This window comes from Macaca mulatta, chromosome 4 (genome assembly GCF_049350105.2).
Source record: "Macaca mulatta isolate MMU2019108-1 chromosome 4, T2T-MMU8v2.0, whole genome shotgun sequence".
Classification (NCBI taxonomy): domain Eukaryota; kingdom Metazoa; phylum Chordata; class Mammalia; order Primates; family Cercopithecidae; genus Macaca; species Macaca mulatta.
In genome coordinates, this window is record NC_133409.1 from 49,406,533 (window position 1) to 49,429,907 (window position 23,375).

General features: G+C 41.8%; 1 protein-coding gene across 3 annotated transcripts in view; it reads left to right on the forward strand.

The window, feature by feature from the left end:
• The first annotated feature begins 5,587 nt into the window (after positions 1–5,587).
• The window catches only part of STX11 (syntaxin 11), a 38,069-nt gene continuing 20,281 nt past the window's right edge, over positions 5,588–23,375 (forward strand). Inside the window, exons 1-2 of one of the 3 annotated variants that reach the window (XM_028846679.2) lie at positions 5,588–5,932; positions 6,358–6,664. The gene's annotated coding sequence lies outside the window, so the exon portion shown is untranslated. 3 annotated transcript variants of the gene reach the window in all.

Consider the following 23,375-nt stretch of genomic DNA (forward strand, 5'->3'; position numbering starts at 1 on the left):
GAGACATTGGAACCCTTGAGCATTGCAGGTATAAATGTAAAATGGCTTGGTTGTTGTGGAAAATGGTATGATAACTCTACAAAAAGTTAAACATAGAGTTATCATATGACCTAGCAAATTCATTTCTGGGTATATACCCCCAAAAATGAAAGCAGGGACTCTAAGAGATATTTGTATGTTCATGTTCATAGCAGCATTAGTCACAATAACCAAAGGGTGGAAGCAACCTAAGTGTCCATTGACAGGTGAATGGATCAACAAAATCTAATATATACATACAATGAGATATCACTCAGCCTTAAAAAGGAAGGAAATTCTGACACATGCTCCATACGGCATGGATAAACATTAAAGACATAATGCCAAGTGAAATAAGCCAGTCACAGAAAGACAAATATTGTATGATTCCACTTATGTGAGGTAGTATGTGAGCAGTCAAATTCATTAAGGCAGAAAGTAAAACGATGGAATCTAGCAATTTCACTACTGGGTATACATCCAAAGGAAACGAAATCAGTGTGATGAGATTTCTGCACGTCCATGTTCATTGCTGCATTTTACAATAGCCAAGATATAGAATCAACATAAGTGTTCAACAGTGAATAAATGGATAAAGAAAATGTGATATACATATACACACAATGGGGTACTTTCAGCCTTACAAAAGAAGGAAATCCTGTCATTGCAATGACATGAATGAACCTGGAGGACATTATGTTAAGTGAAATAAGCCAGGCACAGAAAAACAAATACCACATGATGACATTTACATGTGGAATCTAAAAATGTTGAACTCATAGAAGCAGAAGTAGAATTGTGGTTATCAAGGACTGAGAGAGATGTTAGTAAAGAAAAAAAGTAGAATGGTGGTTGCTAATGGTAAGAGGGAGGAGAGACTAGGGAGTTAGTGTTTAACGGGTGCAGTTTTAGTTGGCAGGATAAAAATGTTCAGGATGGTGGTGATGGTTACACCACAATGTGAATGTACCTAATTTAATGCCACTGTACACTTTAACATAGTTACAATGGTAAATTCTATGTTGTAAATATTTTATCACAACAATACAATAAGTTTAAACACATTCTTTGTCTGCAAAGAGTTCTCGAACTAGCATGAAAAAAAGAAATGGTAGTTGATACGCAATGACTATTTGACTGAGAGCTGTGAAGGAGTTGCACCTCAGAAGGGTGGCTGTGTTAGAGGACCTTCCAACCCTAGCATTCAATGGGTTTATGAGCTCTGTAAATTAGGAACGGCACTAGTGTGCAGGATGATGGCTGCGGCTGACAGACCTCCATGCAATGGCCACACCCCGCACCCAGTGCCAGCTCTGCTTTATCTGAGCTTCACCCTAAGGTCCTTATCAGTCATCACCTCTGAAAAACTCCAGATTGGAGGGGAGAGCTAAGGTTTCCAGAAAATCTGTAAAACAAGAATAACCCAAGAATAAGCTGGGGTTTCAGCTGAGTGTGGGCAGATCAACTGCAGAAGATAATTTAGATTGGCCATACGCTAAACCCTGTCATCATGCACCACCATGCCCGGCTAATTTTGTATTTTTAGTAGTGACAGGGTTTCTCCATGTTGGTCAGGCTGGTCTTGAACTCCTGACCTCAGGTGACCCACCCACCTCAGCCTCTCAAAGTGCTGGGATTACAGGCCTGAACCACCGTGCCTGGCCTTTGCTTTTAATTTCATTGATAAAATATGTTATTGCCTCCACATTTACCAGCATCTCTGCCACACTTTCCGAGTAGCTGGGACATCAGGCATGCACCACCACACTCGGCTAATTCTTTGATTTTTAGTAAAGATAAGATCTCCCTATGTTGCCTAGGCTGCTCTCCAACTCCCAGGTTCAAGTGATCCTCCTACCTTGGCCTCCCAAAGTGCTGGGTTTACAGGCTACCACACTCAGCTGAGATTAACATTTGAATCTATGAGGACGACTGCCTGAAAAAGTAAATTGCGGATGGGGAGGGAAGGGGAAGATTGCCGGGAATTAAGAGTGGCATTTTGGACATGTTCAGTTTGGAGTTGTTTTCTCCTATTACCAGGGATGAACTCTTTCTTCTATTTTACCCCAAATTTCCATTTGTGCATTGGATTGCACACCTGCTCATCTACTCAAGAACATTGCTCCAGTATGTAACCCATATTTTTGCTCCTGTATTATCCCTCTTTCCTTTCCTTTTGGTTCATGCTGGTGAGTGTACAAACATGTATAACTTCTAATTTAAAAAAAACGAACAAACTGCTTTGACTATATGATTCCTTCCAGTTTCTACTCCATTTCTTTGTCTTCATCTGCCATTTTGATTCTTTCTGGGGTCACTCCAAATAGGCTTTGGTCATCCCCCACTAAAACTCTTGTTACCAAGCTCACCACTGACTTCCATGTGGCCAAGCCCATTGCTCAGTTTTGCATCCTAATTTTACACACTGTAGCAGCATTTGAAAGTTAATCATTCTTTCTTGCAACATTTTTTTCATTTGGCTTCTGGGAACATGTTCTCTCTTGGTTTATCTATCTCACTAATCAGAACTTCTCATTCTCTTTTTTTTGATTCTCTATCTTCCTAACCTCGGAGCATGCCAGGACTCAGATTTCAGACATCCCCATCCTGTCTGCACACCATCTATATGCTAAAGAACTCCAAATATATACCACCATCCCAGACTCACCTAACCAACCACCTTTGTGACAACTTGACAACTCCAAACTGAAGGTGTCCAAAATGCCACTCTGAATCCCCAGCAATCTTCCCCTTTTTTCCCCATGCACAACTTAGACTCTTTTTCAGGCAGTCTTCTCCATGGATTCAAAGGTTAATCTCAGCTGAGCATGGTAACTGATGCCTGTTAACCCAGCACTTTGGGAGGCCAAGGTGGCAGGATCACTTGACCTAAGGAGTTGGAGACCAGCCTGGGCTAAAAATAAAAAATTTGCCAAGTGTGGTGGTGCATGCCTGTAGTCCCAGCTACTCAGGGGGCTGAGGCAGGAGGATCACTTGAGCAGGGGAGGTCAAGGCTGCAGGGAACCATGATCATGCCACTGCACTGCAGCCTGGGCAACAGAGTGAGACACTATCTCAAAAAAAAAAAAAAAAAACCAAAAAACAAATAAAAATAAAAATGTCATCAGCAAGCACCCTCACAGACACACCCAGGATAACGTTTTACCAAATATCTGGGCACCCCATGGTCCAATAAATTTGACACATCAGATTAACCATCACAGCTTTCTAACTCGCTGGCCTCTTTTCATCTTTGTCCTTTAATCTATCCTCAGCAAAACGGTAGATTAAAAAAACAACCAGCCACATCATTTAGCTTCTCTGTTAAACATTCTTCAGTCTTCCTATCTCAATCAATGTAAAATTTAAAGACTATCATGACTACCAATGCCCTACATGCTCTATTCCCCACTCTTAGTCCCACCACCATAACTCTTCCTGGACTCTGTTTTGCCCATGCTGATATTTCTCCCAGAAGCCAAGCATGCTCCTGCCTCAGGGCGTTTACATCCACTGATTCCTAGGCTTGAAATGATCTTAATCCCAATAGCTGCATTGTTTCCTCCCTCAATGATTCTCCTATCACAGAGGGCTTTGCAATATACCTATTTTTAAAAATATAACATACCTCATCCCTCTTATTTCACTTTCTTTTAAAATAAACTATTTTTTAGAACAGTTTTAGAGTTACAGAACAATTGCAAATGTAGTACAGAATTGCCATAGATTCCATTTCAGATTTCCCTATGATTACCATCTTACATTACATTCCTCACAACTAATTAATCAACCTTGATTCTTATTACTAATGAAAGTCCACACTTTATTTAGATTTCCTTAGTTTTTCCCCAAGTCCTTTTTCTGTCCCAGGATCCTATCCAGGATACCACATTACATTTCGTTTCACATCTCCTGAGTTTCTTCTAGGCTGCAGCAGTTTTTCAGACTTTCTTTATTTTAATTTTTTTGTAGAGACAGCATCTCATTATGTTGGCCAGGCCAGGTCTCGAACTCCTGGCCTCAAGCAATCCTCTGGCTTCAGCCTCTCAAAGTGTTGGGATTACAGGCGACAGCCACAACGTCTGGACTGTACTTTCCTTACTTTTGATAACCTGACAACTTTGAGGAATATTGGTCCAGTATTTTGTAAGATGTCCCGCTGTTGGAAGTTGTTTGATATTTTTCTCATTATGATACTGAGGTTATGGTTTTTGGGGAGGGAGACCACACAGGTAATATGCCATATTCATCACATCATGTTGACTACACGCCATCAATATGAGTCATGATTGTTGACGTTGACTTAGAACATCTGGTTGGGGTAGTGTCTGTTGGCTTTCTCCATTGTAAAGCTACTCTTTTCCCCTTTCCACATTGTACTATTTTGGAGGAAGTCACTGTGCACAGCCTAGGGTAGATGATCTACATAAATTATTTGGAATTATTCTGTATAGGAGATTTGTCTCCTCTCTGCCATTTATTCATTTATTTATTTATTTATATCAGTGTAGACTCATGGATATTTTTTACTTTGGTTTGTAATCCAGTACTACTTTGTTCAGTTTACTTCGTTGCTCAGTGGTTCCATCTTTGGCAACTGGGAGCTCTTTCAGGTGGTTCCTGTGTTTAAACATTCTCCCATCAAGACAGGATTCGTTTATTTTTATTTTTTATTTTTTTTCTTCTCATTCAATTGAGGCAGCGTCTCATTCTGTCGCCCAGGCTGGAGTGCAGTGGCGCGATCTCGGCTCACTGCATCCTTGGCCTCCCGGCCTCAAGTGATCCTCCCACCTTAGCCTCCCGCGTAGCTGGGCTCACAGCGCGTGCCACCACGCCCAGTTAATTTTTTTTTATTTTTTGTAGAGATAGGCTTTCACCATATTGCTCTGGCTGGTCTCAAATTTCTGGGCTCAAGAGATCCGCCCCCTTCGGCCTCCCAAAGTGTTAGGATTACGGGCATGAGCTACCGCGCCCGGCCCGATTTTTCCTTTCTTGAGTATCACTTCCTTACTTTTCAGCCTCAGCCTTGTTTTTCAAGGTGCTTTACCATCACCTGACACAATCCACACTTTATGTTTATCTCTCCCCGTTAAAGTGCCGGGACCTGGAGGGAGGGTCTTGGCAGTGTTTTTGAGCGCGGTGTTATCCTGGGAATACAAGGGGCCGCTCAGTTGATATCCAGGGAATGATGAGCCTGGCGGGTGTTGAGGCCGACTGGAGATGGGTTGGCCGGCCGGGTTCTGGGAAGGCTGTGCTCGGCCTCTGTGTGACCGCAGGCTCCTCGCCCGCCTCCTCGAGGGTCCCGCGGATGCAGGACCTGCTGCAGCCTCCGCAGCCACACCCACGCTCAGAGACCGCTTCCAGCGTCCTTGCCGCAGAAACGCACCGGACTGCAAATGTCACCGGCGCAGCGGGGATTCCCGGGGAAAGTCCATCGCACTCCCTGACCTGGGGACCAGAGGATGAGCGGAGGAAGTGTCTTGGGCGGCTAACATCCCACTCCCTGCGCCGGTCTGCGCCGCCCCCGGGAACGCCCCGGGGCTCGCGGGAGGGGCTGGAGCGAGTCCCCGGCTCCGGGCGGTCCCGAGCGCACGGACTCCGGGTGGGGCGGGAACCCGTGCTCTGTGAGCCGGCTGCTGCCGCGCCCCGGCGCTGTCATCCCGGGGCGGGGCCTGGTCCCCAGCTGTGGTAGCTTCCTAAGCGGCGGGGGCTGAGCCGGCGGCGCCCAGATGCGGCCGCGGCGGCGCGGAGCTCGGGCGGCTGTGGAGGAGCCCAGCCTCGGCCGCAGGAGGCGCCGGGAGCAGAGCCGCCGGGAGTCGCGCAACAGGTTTCCTTCCCCATCGCGGCGCCCACAGGGGACGCGCGCCCTGCGGGGAGAGAGGCTTCTCAGTTCGCGCTCTCGTTCCGGGTCCAGGTTTGTTTTTCTCTCCCTGAGCCCCCATTTCTCTTTCTGACCCCCCATTTCTCTTCCTGACCCCCCATTTCTCTTCCTGACTATTCCCCGTGCGCTGAGAGATCCGGGAGGCGGGCGGGGGCACTGTCTGGGCTCGGGACCCGCGGCTGCGCCTTAGTTGGGATTTTGGATCTGGCGCAGGTCCTCACGCCGCCTCTGGGCACCTTCGGAAACACAGGATTGGGTTCCTCATATAAAGCGGAATGATTTTTTAAAATTACTTTTAATTTCAGAGGCTGAGGGATTTAGGATTTAGTGCTTCACAGGAATTATTTTAGGGATACCTGTCGGTAGGCTGCCTTTTTAAAGTGTCCACCTAAGACTATTTTATTTTAAATCGAAAGACTGAAGTGTTTTTGTGTTATCACCTCTTCACTTCCTATTAGGGTGACTGTGTCAAAAACACCAGAATGGGTACTTCTTGACTTGAACTTGGCAGTGTCACTCAGTAGCCAAGAAAGACGGAGAAATTGATAGAGCCTTGGAGCAGTCCCTTCGCAGCCCACGTAAGACTTTGTTTTAGAAAAATGGAGAGAAGTAGTGGCAATGCCTGCGAGAACCACGCCGTCCTGAGAGGGAATTCTGCCTTTTTCTAGACTCCGCTGACACCAGCTGAGATCTGTATTACTTCCTGTGGTTCTCACGCGCTTGTTTCAGCCGTTTCTCAGCAAAGGGAGGAGCTGTTATTTACAGGTATCCAAAAATGAGTCACAGGGCTGCTCTCTTAATTGTGAGACTTTGTTAATGAACTTTTGAAAAGCGAGGCTTGCTCTGTCTGTATTTAAAATGAGACTGTAGATGTGAAATGCCTGCCCTGCTGACCTGGGGCAGTGGTATGGGAAGTGACGATTGAGTTTTCAGTTTCCTAAGGCGCCTGATGTTACAACATGCCAGTAAAGGTCACTGGGTTGATTTAAGATAACCACTAAAATCATGTGCTTTGCCTCAGAAGCCCAGGAGAAAATTAATTTCATTATTCAATGACCATTTTGCTACCATTTTCACTGAATAGTAGAAATGTATCATTTAATGTGGTGATTGTAACTCTCTAAAATCAAAATATTTCAGACAGTGTGTGTTTACTAAATTGATGCCAAAACCACATGGTGCTTTTTGAAGCGGGTGGGTCCCAGCGGGAGCAGAGAAATTTAAAAGTTGAAGCTGACAGGCCCCACTGTGGTGGGTAGCAGCACCTAGGAAGGGACTGCACACTATCTCAACACGGTAGAGAAGGGAGCACCATCTCTACTGGAGCTGAGTTGAGCTGAATTCAGTCCCAAACAACAGTTAACAGGTACTTTCTCTGTGCCAGCCTCTTCCCTGAACCTTGCTTGTACAACCATGAATAATAGGATCCTGCTGACAAGGTGCTAGGGTAAATCTATACCCAGAGTGAAGTTTCTGTCCCAATATAACTCAATCTGCTGGGTTCCAGTGTATTTAAAGAGTAAACTCAGCAGATTACCATCCCTAGATCATTGCAGTCACCTTTAGTTAGCAGCGTGACTTTTAGGAAATGGTATGACTAATTAATAGGTTGTTTTGTTTTGTTTTTTGAGACAGAGTCTTACTCTCTTGCCCCACACGGGAGTGTAGTGGTGCAATCTTGGCTCACTGCAACCTCCTCCTCCTGCGTTCAAGCAATTCTCGTGTTTCAGCCTTCCAAGTAGCTGGGACTACAGGCACCCACAACACCCAGCTGACTTTTGTATTTGTAGTAGGGACAAGTTTGGCCCTGTTGACCAGGCTGGTCTCGAACTACTGACCTCAGGTGATCTGCTTGCCTTGGCCTCCCAAAGTGCTGGTATTGCAGATGTGAGCCACCATGCCCTGCCTAATACTTTATAAATTTGTAACACTATATTGAAGCAAGTTTTTGATCATTGTTTTTGTAGTTCAAATCAATGTTTTTTAGCACATTATAGCCTTGTGAGCCAAAATGAATAAATCTACCATATCACAGTTTACTGTTACAATTGAAATCTGCTGAGACACTTTTGAACTTGATGCCCAAGTATCAAGGTTTCCAAGTTTCCACAGTTTGCTAAGATATCCAACTAATAAAGGCAACACTGCTAAATTTCAGACAACTTTACCTTAATTTCCAAACTTTATTCCTCCTTTGAAAGCCCTGAAGTTACTTTTTCTATGACAAAGGGTTGAGTGTGTCATTCAGCATTGTACTCCCTGAACTTGTCCCAGGCTCGACTCATGAGAAGTGTTGGAAAGTGTCATTCAGCATTGTACTCCCTGAACTTGTCCCAGGCTCGACTCATGAGAAGTGTTGGAAAGTGTTTATTGATGAAATAATGAACCTTCATGTAGGAGGATGAATTGGCAGGCAAGTGGAAGGCTCAGTGACCCAGCAGAAGGAACAGCACCCATAGAGAAGTGAAACAGCACTGGACATTCAGGAAACTCCAGCCTGTTTAGTGACAGCACAGAGCGAGGGCTGGGGAGACAGGAAGGGCCAGATCACAAAGGCCCCATGAGGGTTTATAGTACTGAGCCCTTTGAACAAGTGAATGATATTGTCAGGTGTGTGTTTAAAAAATTATAACAAAAATTGGAATTTAAAAAATCTTAGATTAGATGACAGTGGCATTGACTTTAGGGAGACACCTTGGAAACTGTTGTCATATTGCAGATGGGACATTAAAGAAGGCCTGAATCGAGCAGTGACAGTGCAGACGGGAAAAGAGGAAAGGGGCTGGTAGAGGTTTAATAGGTGGAACCCAGTCGGGTGTATATTTAGAAGTGGGCAATGAGGAGGTGGGAGAAGTTAAGATGACTCCCACATTTCTAATGAATGACTAGGATAAGAATATCCTACTCAGTGGAAGAGTAGATTTGGGCTAAAGGGTGGTGAGAAGCTCACACAGTACTTGGCACATAATCAGTGCTCATTAAGATTTTTCAAATGAATGTCAGTAATAGCTAAAATTTGTTGAGTACTTATTATGGGCCACACACTATCCTAGGCTCACTATGCGCATTAAGCCTTTTACTCCTCAGTACCATCCTGTGAGATAGGCACTCAAATTAACTGCTTTGACTGGTGAAGAAAGTGCAGTGTTAGTAACTGACAGAGCCAGAAATGCATCCCAAGCACTTGGTTCCATAGCTTGCATTCTGAAGCACTCTGCTGTGATGTGCTGTCTTGATGAATGAATCAATGAGGATTTGGACTTTGTGGTAAGCTCAGGTTGAAGTCACTTTCCTGCCCCTAATAATTCTTCCTTATCCCAAGAATGGTCTTGATGCATAAGATGGGCCCTCAGTATCCCTACTGTGCTACATGACATCCCACCTCCAACCTTCACTCCAAGAAATACCTGATTCATCTAGGAAGAAACCTGGAATAATCAGACATTTTTATCCTGGGAATTGAAACGTCTTAATGGAGACTCACAGTGTCTGAAGGTTCCAAGTGCTTCAGTCATTGCATCTCCAGAGCTGTCTTGGTTTCCACCCATCCTAAACACTGAATGCTCAACTTTTCGTATTTCTCAGATGCACTCAATGTTTTGTTGCTAAGATCTTCCATAGGGAAGCAGAAAGGCTAGCAAGGGAGGCATTAATCTACAGAACAGGGTCAAATGGTGGAAGAACCACTAACAAATGCAGACAGGTACATAACAACTCCAGATCTTACATTCCTGACTTGTGATCTGCCTTCTGAATCCAATTTTGTTCTAATTTTACCTTGAAGCAGGTGCCTTACCTGCCTCTAACTTCCAGAATCTTATTAAGTGAGTCTGGCCCTGCTGTGTCTCCTGTCCTCTTGACTTTAGCTTGGCAAAATAATTAAAGTATCTTGCATTCAGAACTTGCTTTCTATTTGGGGCACCTGGGTGCATTATTTAGTCTGAACAGAAGTATTTTGACCAACAACCCTGTCCACCCGCCCCCTGCCTCCCAAAGAAATGATCCCAACTCTTAACTGTTCTCATTGTTTGATGATTCAACCAACCCTGACTTGGATTAATATCCTGATTTTTTGTTCAGCAATCAGGGACTAAGAATTGATCTAGGAAGAAACTGGAACAATCAGACCTTTTCTCCTGGGAATTTCCATTTTAGTGGAGACTGTCTGAAGGTTCCTAGAGCTGAAACCATTGTGTCCACAAAGCTGCCTTGGTTATCTTTTCCTCAAAGACCTCTACTTTGGACCATGTAAGGTTTAAAACGCCCAGTTAATGTTGTACCCAAACTGAATCAGCAAACTCACTTATTGAAGCTTTAAAATGTTCAAATGTCCACTTTGGGAGGCTGAGGCAGAAGGATTGCTTGAGCCTGGGGGCAGCCGCAGGGGCAGGGGAGAATGTTCACATACCTAAAACTTGAAGTTTTAAAATATGTTCTCCACACATCAATCACATGAATTGAATGTTTTGTTCAGCATTTCTTCAGATTGAGTGGCAAATCAGCATATTTATAGTTGCCCATGAAATGAGAGTGACATGAAGCCTTGCAGGGTAATAGAGCCCACATGTCTGCCCCTTGGTCTGAGCTTTTATGTGCCTGCCTATAATTCATTCAGTGCTCAGATCACAAGAAAGGGAAGGGTTTTGGTTAATATTTCATGTGGGTTTGTCTTGGCTGTTCAATTCAACTGTGGTTTCCCTGAGAGAAGAGAATAGCTAGAGTTAGGGGCTCTGTTAAGCCACCTCTAAGACTCCTCCCAGTTCTAATAACCATTCTGTGACTTTTACTAATAATGAGACCGTCTGTCAGAGTAAGCCATTTCTTGGCACTCCTTCTGAGTTTATGGATACCAGACTGTGTATTTCATTCAACTTCTTTGTAAGGCTCCGTAATTTGGTAATTTTTAGAATGATGTAGTTTTAGAATTGGTAATTTTCAGTTGCCCTTCTTGAGCTAATTAAATGTGTTTTAAAATTTAATCAATGTTTCTTTCTTTCTTTTATTCTTTCTTTTATTCTTTCTTTCTTTCCTTCTTTCTTTCTCTCTCTCTCTCTCTCTTTCTTTCTTTCTTTCTCTCTCTCTCTCTCTCTCTCTCTCCCCTTCCCTTCCCTTCCCTTCCCTTCCTTCTCTTTCTCTCTTTCTCCTTTCTTTCTGTCTGTCTTTCTGTCTTTCTTTCCTCAGAGTTTTCGCTCTTATTGCCTAGGTTGGAGTGCAATGGTGTGACCTCCGCTCACCACAACCTCCGCCTCCCTGGTTCAAGCAATTCTCCTGCCTCAGCCTCCTGAGTAGCTGGGATTACAGGGATGCACCATCACGGGTGGCTAATTTTGTGTTTTTAGTAGAGATGGGGTTTCTCCATGTTGGTCAGGCTGGTCTCCAACTCCCCCATCTCAGGCAACCCACCTGCCTCAGCCTCCCAGAGTGCTGGGATTATAGGCATGAGCCACCATGCCCGGCCTCATTTCCTTCTTTTCAGTGGATAGGACATCAAAATAATCCAGAAAATATTAAGTCTTCTAGAAAAGTATTTCCCATTTTGTATACTTGTTTTACTTGTTCCCTGTTCAAGGATGCAAAGAGATATTCCATTACTCCTTGCAGAACTTACTGTGTAATCAGGTCACTTTCAGCTTTTCAGAATAGTGACATAGCTCTGTTTTTATCTTCCTATGGAAACAGTAAGCAAATAGTTCTGTCTTCAGTTTCAGTTTCAGGATTGCAGCAATGTGCATCTCTTTTCATGGTTGTATTTCTAATTTTCTATTATGTACTTCGTTATGTTGATTAGTGACCCAAATCTGTTGATTTGAGGTAAGTAGGACATAGTGTATTAGCTAAATTCTGTAATAGTACAACATTTCCCACCTCCTCCTCCCCTCTTCCTTGACTACTTCATGCTAAACCAACATATAATGATGTTCAGTTGATAATATTATTTAGCTGTTTATTGTTTATGAAGTACTGTCATATATATTATTTCTGTTAATTCTCATAACAGCCAGAAAGAATGGAAAAATAAGAATTCGTTGTTGCTGTTGCCGTTATCCACATTTTATAGATAAGGTGGGAAACACTTGGAGAGATTAAGCGACCACCCAAGATTGCCCAAGAAGTTAAGTGCAGAGTCCTGCTACATTATGCTGTCAGGACTTGACTGAAAGGCGCAAGTTCAGCGTCTCAGGTCAAGTTGCTAGGAAACAGACCCCGAGACTCGAGATTTCCATACAGGAGGTTTTTATTGGGAAGTGCTCTGCGGACAGCACACAGTAGGAGAGAGGGAAGCGGGATTACACAGGGGGAGAAACTGAACTGTGGGGCGTGCACAACAGCGGCCTCAACAGTGAGGAACGTGGAAGCTGAGATTGTTGTTCAGAATTGTTCTGCCTCCTGAGGCAAGAGGCTCAGCATTCATACCCACATCAACTAATCATTGGATGCAGGCAGCAGCTCCCAGTCCAGGGCAATTTCTGGAACTGGGAGCCTTCAGCAGCCAACCTTCCTAGTACCTGGGGGACCGAGGATCTTGATCCGGAAGGGGATCTGGATACCACATCATTTACTACATTTGTAGCCAAGAGAGCATCCTCCTCTGCAACGGCCTTGCTTGTGTCTGATGGCCCAGACCATCACCGTGCAGAGTGGAGCCCAGAAAGTTGTCATTTTTGTCCAAGGCCCTTAAGGATTTTAGAGTAACTGACCAGAGAACAAGACAAAGTAGTCTTAATCCCAAGAAGATTAGGAGCAGAAGAGCCAGGGAGAGTAGGCCGTGGCGAGGGCAGTAGTGGTGTTTAACAAAGAAGGCTAAACTCTGGCATCCAAGTAGCAAACAACTGTGGCTGTCCAGACCCAGAACAAAAGTATGACACACACCAGTCCTTGCTGTAATGCTAGGCTTTAACATTGTCAAATGTTAAACAATTTTGTGATAGTGGGATTCCCCCCAATCTCTCTCTCTCTGTCTTTCAAGCCCTTGAAAGTCCTCAAACCAGTCCAGTGTGTCGTCTGTAGATTATAACCTCAGAATCTCACAATCTCGGTATGTAGTCTGTAGATTATAACCTGCAGAATTACCAAGGATATTTCAGTACAAAAAAACAGGGGTAAAAGGAAAAAAAGAAAAGAGAAATAAAAGTCCAAGGTCTCATTCTAGATCCACTGGAATACAATCTAGGGGTGGAACTCATGAACTGACATTTTCAACACATTTTCCCCAGATGATTTCGATACATGCTATAGTTTGAGAACCTTCACCCTAAACTCTTAGGCCTTTCGTGGTGACCAATTCTGTTGAGATTTTTTCAGATTATCCAGAAGTCATGGGAACCATGAAACAGCAGAGGAGCACCGGAGCCTTAGTGCCAGCAGGCCTGGTATAGTGAGAGTCATTCCTTGTTTTTCATTTAAATTCCTGATGTGGCCAACAGACAGCACAGCCCAAATTCCTTTGCTGGCCTCTGACCAAGATTGCAAGAGGGAGAGAGGTGTCCCTGGCTTGGCCTTATACTATCTTAGATAGCAGAGTGAGAGATGCCAAATTTTTTGAATAGTTGCAGATGGGGGACAGGCATCAGTGAACTTAGAGGAATCAGTAAACTTTCTAGGAGAATAAAGAGGGTTTCAGGAAATCTTATGCCAGAGGAAGCTTTGAGGTGCTGTCTTAAAACTTTAATAACTGTCTAATAGGATCAGAGATAACTTACAGGAGAATGTTAAACATTCATAAATGTGGGATAGTATATTATCTGATTCACTGACCTTGGCAATGACTTTTTCTTCGAAGGGAAAAGCACTTTTAAGCTTACCAATTTTTACTCCTGAAACACCAAATTGCTGTGGTTCCTACACATCCCATGCTTCGTGCCTTCGCTGAAGTTGTCTGTGCTTGGGTCCCTTTCCCTTCTCCCTACCAAGCTAACTCCTTTTAAACCTTTTAGGGTAAGCTCAGACACCACCTTCCCTCCCCTTTGGCCAGACTGACTTCTCAAAGTATTCCCATAGATCCCTCTAATATGGCATTTATTATCATTATTCTCTCTAACACCCTGTAAGAGCAAGAACAGTCTTCTTCATTTTCGTGTATGAAAGACCTAGCCTCATCAAAAATGAGGGGAAAAAATAACGATTCTGGTGAGCATATTTATTCAACAACTATTTATCGAGGCTTTTCTATATGCCAGGTGCTCTGGGGTACATGGTGCAGACACAACAGGTACAACTCCTGGCCCCATGGGCAAGCAGAGAAGATAAGTAACAATTGAATATGTTATCAAACAACTAGCAATAAAATATGGTGAGTACCAGAAAAAGAGAAGTGAAATTATAGAGCTGGAAACCCAGCCTAGTCTAAGGTCAGAGGAAGTGTTTCATTTTCCTGAAATATAATTGATATCAAAATAGAAGTGACGGGGTTGGCTTTGGTTACAAGAGACTACTTTTTAACAAAGGAAGATCTTTTGGTTGAGCTAGTTCAAAATTGATCGTGTGTGTGTGTGTGTCCAGTATGTGAAAAAAGAGAGTATGAGAAAACGACACTTTCATTTAATGAGGTAAAATAGGTAACAAGGAACGGAGAGGGAAGTTTCTGTGTGTCTCATTCAATGCACCATTGCTAGAAAGTACTTTGTTAATATTTTAATATGTAATATACAGTGGAAGAAAATAAATGTAAAGCTCTGAAAATCATGAACTTACATCACAGCCTTTTAAAAATTACTCTCAAGGATCTGATTACTACGGCCTAGGAGTGTGCTTGACAGGTTTGCTTTTGGGTCTTGTTGGAGACCGTGGGTGAAGTGCATTGCCCCAGAAGTCCATATCCACTGAGGTTTCTTATCTTTGCAGGTCACTTTTGAAGCCCTGGGTGAAGAGGCCACAACCCCAGTGTTGCAATTTTCAGCCTCCACCCAGCTTGGTGGGTCATGCTGGTCCTTTTTCTCCTTTTCTGGCCTGTTCTTGTTTTTTAAAAAAAATTATGATTTTTGAGAGACAGAGTCTTGCTCTGTCACCCAGGCTGGAATGCAATGGCACGATCTCTGCTCACTGTAACCTCTGCCTTCTGGGTTCAAGTGATTCTCCTGCCTTAGTTTCCCAAGTAGCTAGGACTACAGGTGTGCACCACCACGCCCAGCTAATTTTTGTATTTTTTTAGTAGAGATGGGGTTTCACTATATTTGGCCAGGGTGGTCTCAAACTCCTGACGTCAGGTGAACCGCCTGCCTCAGCCTCCCAAAGTACTGGGATTACAGGAGTGAGCCACTGTGCCTGGCCTTTTTAAAAATTATTTTTGTACCTGCTTATTTCTTCCCATAAATTGTAAGCTTAGGGTAAGGATTGAGACTTCCTGATTTTTAACTTTTGAACCTTTGCAGCTCTTCTGCTGCAATTTATTTACATTTATTATATTAAATAGATAAAAGACCTTAAGTTTAATATATAAGTTAGCAGGCAAATCTTAGGTTGAAAAAGTAACCAGATTGGTTCTCTAGTGAGAACCTATTTCTTGTTTAACCTGACATCACAAAGCAAATAGGCCAAGTGCTAATATGTGCATATTTAACCTATGAACCTCTACGTTAAGTACTAAGAATACCAACCATTTGGCTGACTGCAGGGAGGGAGGGATTAATTCACCATAAAGCAGCACTTATAGATGTAGGTGGAGTTATGTAATGCTCCGCTGTGTCCCATTTAAGTGGATAAACATATACATACCATTCAGCATCTTGACCACACTGACACCAAAAAAAAAAAAAAAAAAATGGAACTAAAAATTATAGTGCTAGTGAAAATTTAGCTCAGGCTTGAAGTGTGACTTCACGTGAATGGATGTATGAGGTCCTGTGATGACCATTTGCCATGTATTTTCATATCTTTCCTCACCTCCTTTGGCATATTCCTTGGTTTATCTCAAGTATAACTTGATTCATGTTCTCATTTTTTGTCTTACTTTTACCATAAATATTATATGAAGGAGCATATGAATGGTAAGGAAATAATTCTAGACATTTGTTCTTGCACTTTTTATTTTGTATAGGTTGAACTCGGTTTTGCTGAAGTGTAGGTAGTGATTTTAACCACTGTGAATCCAGTTGAATACTTTATTAGCTGCAAATGAGCTCCATTTTTATATTTTCATTAAGAATTTGAATTTTTAAATAAGAAACGATGATGGTAAAATGGAGTATTTTCTCTTTTTGAAAGTAAACTCGTTAGAGGATGAAACGTATTCCTTAAGGAATCAAAGTTATAATAGCGTCACTTCATCTGAAAAGATTAACAGTTAGTGGAAGAAAATCCTGTTTAGTCAGCATATTTTTGGTATTGTTTAATTGGAAAATTTACTTTTTTTTCCTTTGAGACAAAGTCTCACTCTGTTGCCCAGGCTGGAGTGCAGTGACATGATCTCAGCTCACTGCAACCCCCGCCTCCTGAGTTCAAGCAATTCTCATGCCTCAGCCTCCCTAGTAGCTGGGATTACAGGCGCCTGCCACCATGCCTAGCTAATTTTTGCATTTTTAGTAGAGACGAGGTTCCACCATGTTGGTCAGGCTGGTCTCAAACTCCTGACCTCAGGTGATCTACCCACCTCAGCCTCCCAAAGTGCTGGGATTACAGGTGTGAGCCACCGCGCCCGGTGGCTTAAGAAAATTTCTGAAGTTATTAACTGCCTTTTGCTGCAACTTCAAGTGCTGTGGATAGTTTGCCTTTCTGCTGACATCTAGATACCTGCACCCACCACTGTTAACAGCAGCATAAACACAATAAATATTTTTATTCATAGGATGTTTTCTCTCTGAAATTCCTATTATTTGGAATTTGAATGTAAAGGACTGGACCTCTAAGCTCCTTATTTTTACTCTTATTTTTTCACCTCTTTTTTCTTTCTTTCTCCTTTATAGAAAAGGATCTTCTATTTTTCTGCCTGTAAGATATAGGTCAGTGTGCTGGAAAGTAGGTGAAGGGGGAGGGTTTGAAGGATCAACATTCCATGTAAAAATATTCACTGAATCGTCCTCTTTTCAGTTGGGTACCTCTACCGCAGTCTAGATTCTCTTTTACCCTGTTCAGAGTCTAATCTGTCATCTGTCTATTCTTCTGCCCAGGTGGAACAGAGGATGGAGGGCACTTCCACTTCTTTAAAAAGCTTCTTGTGTCCTTTGTAGGGACATGGATGCAGCTGGAAACCATCATTCTTAGCAAACTATCACAAGAACAGAAAACCAAATACCGCATGTTCTCACTCATAGGTGGGAACTGAACAATGAGATCACTTGGACTCGGGAAGGGGAACATCACACACCAGGGCCTATCATGGGGAAGGGGGAGGGGGGAGGGATTGCATTGGGAGTTATACCTGATGTAAATGATGAGTTGATGGGTGCTGACGAGTTGATGGGTGCAGCACAGCAACATGGCACAAGTATACATATGTAACAAACCTGCACATTATGCACATGTACCCTAGAACTTAAAGTATAATAATAATAATAATAAATTTAAAAAAAAAAGAAAAGAGCACAAAAAAAAAAAAAGCTTCTATCCAAACCCAACTTGTTATTACCCCACCATCACGCCCTTTTCCATAGGTACTCGGCCTTTCATTATGAGTTCTGAGTCTTTGGGAGTTTATTTGATGGTGTAACTTTAGTTGCTTCTTGTACTTCTCCATTGTTCACTGAGGATTTGACTTTCTTAAATCTGCTAGACCAACTTTCGTTTTTCTATTTGCTTCATAATTTCCAAAATTGTGTTGCTGCTTTCTTCTCTCTTATTTATCCTAGTTGGCTTATGCCTTTAGAAAGTTCCTTTAGTGGAGTTTTGGAAGGGAGCAAAAGTAATGTTCAATTTGCTTTTTTACCCAGAATATAGAAAGCATTTTCAAAAATGCAAATATGTTTTCTGGATGGAGGAGTATATTAAGCTATTAGCACTTACAAGCAGATATATTCATCAGAACAGTTGTTTACTGCCTTAAAACGTAGAGGATGGATTATAGGCATGGGATGTTTTGATGGACAAATTTGAATTTGGATAGGGGATGGGAAAGGTTGAGGGACATCTCTGGTTGGAGAACATCTCCAGAAGGAAGGCAGGATAAGGTGGCATGCCATGGTGGAGTTTCTGTAGTCCAAGACAGGTTAAGAGCAGGTAGTAAAAAATTACTTGACTATTATTTATACATTTTCTGGTTGACGTTCATAGAAAGTGTGTATGTTTACCAACATGAGTGACAACATAAGTATTATCTAAGAAAATACCTGCATTTGTTGAGAACTCATTCACCGTGTGTAAATACTTTTTGAGGTTCATTGTCTTATTCTAGTTTGCTCAGTGCTAGGAGTCCCATGCAGGCTTATTCGATTCTGCATCCTTATTTAACCACTAAGCTAGTCTTTGTGTCATAGTTGATACCAGTGACTGAAATTAATAAATTCATTGTACGTACATAGAAAACTTTGGTTTCAACTGTGTCTATATTTAAAATATCTCATCAGTCTTTCAAACTTATAACATTTTAATTTATTTCTTTAAAAATGCTTTATGGGCTAGGCATCATGGTTTATGCCTGTAATTCCAGCACTTTGGGAGGCCAAGGCAGGAGGATTGCTTGAGCCCATGAGTTTGAGACTATCTTAGGCAACATAGTGTGACCACATCTCTACAAAAATTTTAAAACTTAGCCCATGGCGAGACCCCATCTCTACAAAATATTTTATTTAAAAAATATTTTTTTAATCTTTGGTTTTTGAGATGGAGTCTTACTCTGTCATCCAGGCTGGAGTACAGTGGCGCAATCTTGGCTCACTTCAACCTCCGCTTCCTGGGTTCAGGCGATTCTCCCTGCCTCTGCCTCCTGAGTAGCTGAGATTACAGGCACTTGCCACCATGCCTGGCTAATTTTTGTATTTTTTTTTTTTTAGTAGAGACGGGGTTTCTCCTGTTGGCCAGGCTGCTCTTGAACTACTGACCTCAGGTGATCCACCCTCCTTGGCCTCCCAAAGTGCTGGTATTACAGGCATGAGCCACTGCGCCCAGCCCCAAAATTTAAAAATTAGCTGGGTGTGGTGGTGCATGGCTTGTAGTCCCAGTACTCAGGAGACTGAGGTGGGAGGATTGTTTGAGCCCAGCAGGTGGAGGCTGCAGTAAGCTATGATTGTGCCACTGCACTCAAGCCTGGGTAACAGAGCAAGACCTTTTTTCTCTCTCTCATAAAAAGGTTTATGTTAAATTTTTTTTTTTTTTTTTGCTTATCTAGAAAATATATTTTAAAAGTACTGAGACCACCTATCTTTTGTTCACCAAGCTAACCTCATCATATCCCAGGCCTGGCACATAAATACTCAATAAATACTTGTTGAATAAATTCATGAAAGTCCCTGTCAGAGTAGCCTATGCAGACATGTGTCCTGAAAGATGTGGATAAGAATATCAATCACATAGTCTACTTTATAAATATTACTTAAAAGCTCATTAAAAGGCTTCCCAACTTGGTTTATAAAAATAAAATAAAGCTAATGGATGCCATTGTTTCTATGCTGTTGTGTATATTTTAGCGAATAGAATTGAGGTATTTTAATATTATGTTAAAATCAAATGATAAAGAATACTCAACAGTAAGTAAAAGTGAAAGTTACGGTATTTAAAGTTGTATGCATTTCATGATTTCTGGGAATTATTCTGCACGGATACTGATAGTCTGTTCATGAGAGAACAAATTATATTACTCTTTACAGAATTTTCTGCATTTTTGGATGTATAGAAAGATATCTACTGATTCCCATGATAAACATTACCAGTATCACTGCAAACATGCAACATCCCTTTTATCCAAATTAGAAGCTCACATATAAGGGAAAATTAAAATTCTGTTAGTACTAAAAAATGTTTAATATTTTTTCAATACCTATAGATGTTGAGTCTATATAACTTTATTTTATTTTATTTTTTATTTTTTGAGACAGAGTTTTGCTCTTATTGCCTAGGCTGGAGTGCAGTGGCACAATCTCGGCTCACTGTAACCTCAGCCTCATGGGTACAAGCGATTCTCCCGCCTCAGCATCCCAAGCATCTGGGATTACAGGTACATGCCACTATGCCTGGCTAATTTTTTTAATTTTTGGTAGAGACAGGGTTTCACCATGTTGGCCAGGCTGGTCTCGAACTGCTGATCTCAGGTGATCTGCCTGCCTCGGCCTCCCAAAGTGCTGCGATTACAGGTGTGAGCCACCGTGCCCAGCCTATATAGCTTAAAAGAGCACAGTTGCTACATGGAACAGTTTTCATTTGGGGTAAATGTATAAGAAATTTGATTGACTGCTGTTTAGTTGGTTTTGTTTTGCAAGGAGGTATTGGTTATTTGTCTTCTTTGACAGGTATAATGCAATATATTCACTTTGAAGAAAAATTTTCTTTACAATAAGTGAGTTTGTTTTCTTAGACCCTTTTATATAGTGAGTACAAAGCACCTAACTCCTGTCTTCCTGAAGTTTAGGCTGAATAGAGCATTAATATGCTGTCACTTGAGTCATAGGAGTAATATAAAAACTAATAATAGGATCATTCTTTGGTTTTATAGAATCATTTTAGATCATATGATCTGCACATGCTTCCAAAGGAGTAGTACTTATAGTATCTTCAAGAAGCTAACTGATAAATTAACTGATTATGGATGGCAGTAGTTCAAAATAATAATTCCTAAGACTGTGTTTGTAAAATACTTTAAAGTTTATGAAGTGCTTTTAGGTACATAACTTATGTTACTTAACAACCAAAAAGTAACCCTTGTGAGGTAAGTAGAGTTATCACCATTTTACAGATGAGGAAACTGACAGAGATGTTAAATGTCTTGCTCAACTTTATGCAGCTAGAGATGGAAATGGGAATAAGCCCTCGCTTACCAGGCCAAGTACCCTTTCTCCTACATGGCATTTGCTTTTCAAATGATATTAGCAGCAGTAGGAGTATCTACGCTTTGCTTCTTGTTTGGAAATAGTACTTTTAAGGCTTCTATCTGTTAGATGAAGAAAAGATCTTTTCACTACTTGAATCTAACTAAAAAACTAAACACAACCTACCACCACTAACAATGAAGCCTTATTAATTGGTGGTGGGGGTGAGGGGAATACAGCTTACCTTTATGAGACACTTATGAGGAAGAGATGTTCAATGTATATGTGATGCATTAAAATTGTTAACTTGTTTCCAAAAGAAAACCTAGCCACTAATTTTATAAACATTAAGTCTTAAAGAATATCACTTCTCAGACTGGCTTAGACACTTCAAGATTCTTTCGCAATGTGTGGAATTGGGGTAAACATCTTAAGATTCTTAAACATGAAAGCACACATGAAGATTTTCTTGTATTCTAAAATTTCCTTTTCCAAGTTTCCCTCAGTCTTCCTTTCTTTCTCTTTTCTTTTCTTCTCCTTTTTTTTTTTTTTTTTTTTTTTTTGAGGTGGTCTTACTCTGTTGCCCAGGCTGGATGGAGTACAGTGGTGTGATCTTGGTTCACTGCAACCTCAAATGATTCTCCTGCCGCAGCCTCCCAAGTAGCTGGGATTACAGGCATGTGCCACCATGCCCAGCTAATTTTTGTAGAGATGGAGTTTCACCATGTTGGCCAGGCTGGTCTTGAACTCCTGACCTCAAGTGATCCACCTGTCTTGGCCTCCCAAAGTGCTGGGATTACAGCCATGAGCCACCGTGCCTGGAACCCCCGTCCCCCTTCCCACTTCCCTTCCTTTCCTTTGCCCCTTCCCTTCCCTTCCTTTCCTTCTTTTCTTTCCTCTCTGTCTACCTCTCTCTTTCTTTCTTTTTACCTGACTTTACCTGCACAAAACTTTTGTTGATGGAAAGTACGGTGTGACTTGCCCTGTGGCCCTGCACCTCTGAGGGATACCCCTGGGAAGAAGAAATCCTAGAGAGCTCCTGTGATTTTCCAGGCAAACAAACTAAATTTCACAGTAGCAGTATTGGTTCTTCTGAACACTGTCTCTTAAGTGTTCGCAACCTTCTGGCATTGAAAAGAATCTGGAAGAATATGTATTATATTTTATCATTGGTTATTTTATAGAGTTATTATATACAGTTGTATTAGATGATGGAATATTTTTGCTTTTCATGTTAAACAATTCTGTCGTATTTGATTTATTATTACAGGTTGAGTATGTCTTATCTGAAATGCTTGGGACCAGAAGTATTTTGGATTTCAAATTTTTTTGGATTTTGGAATATTTGCATATACATCATGAGGTATCTTGGGGATAAGACCCAAATCTAAACATGAAATTTATGTTTCATCATTGAGAACACTTGGATACAGGGTGGGGAACATCACACACCATGGCCTGTCGTGGAGTGGGGGCAGCAGGGAGGGATAGCATTAGGAGATATACCTAATGTAAATGACGAGTTAATGGGTGCAGCACACCAACATGGCACGTGTATACATATGTAACAAAACTGCATGTTGTACACATGTACCCTAGAACTTACAGTATAATAAAAAAAGAAACGTATGTTTCATATATACCTATCTACATAGCCTGAAGATAACTGCATACAATGTTTTTAATAATTTTGTGCATGACACAAAGTTTATGTACATTGAACCATCAGAAAACAAAGGTGTGACTATGTCAGGCACCCACATGGACCATCTGTGCTTGCTTGGTATCACTATCATTCCTGACTCTGAGTTTACATGCTACTGATAAGCAATCATTTCTCTCTCTTTTTTTCATTTCTTTTTTATTGTCTTTTTTTGAGACAAGAGCTTGCTCTGTTGCTCAGGTTAGAGTGCAGTGGCACGATCACAGCTCGCTGAAGCCTCAACCTCCTGGGCTCCGGTGATCCTCCCGTCTCAGCCTCCCAAGCAGCTGGGAATACAGGTGTACACCACTGGTCTCAGCTAATTATTGTATTTTGTTGTAAGGGCGGGGTTTCACCATGTTGTCCACGGCTAGTCTTGAACTCCTTGACTCAAACAGCCGGCCCACCTCAGCCTCCCAAAGTGTTAGGATTACAGGTGTGAACCACCATGCCTGACTACAGTCACTTTCTTAGACTTATTCACACATAAGTACTTAATAGTAAAAAAAAAAAATAACATACCATTAATACAGTGAAAAAAATAATATGTTCAGGGTAACTAAGCCCAGTAGCATCACCAAATACCTGTATCCACGTTAACAGCAACAACAATGGCAGGCTTTCAGTCTCCATGTGCAATTATGTATTTTGATTAAAAAGTTACTGTACACTATATTTTTTTAGGTGAGAAGAAACATCAGTAATAGTTGAGGGACCAGAGAGTGGGTCCTCTGAGGATGAGGAGGCATCCTGCTGGATGGCCTTTTAAAATGTTTCCTCCGAAGTCATTTGCCTCATTAACATTGGATTTTGTCTTGGAAGTCTCTTTGACTTTATAAACTGACATCATTTCTTGTTCTGTTATACATGCACACTGCTCTAGTCC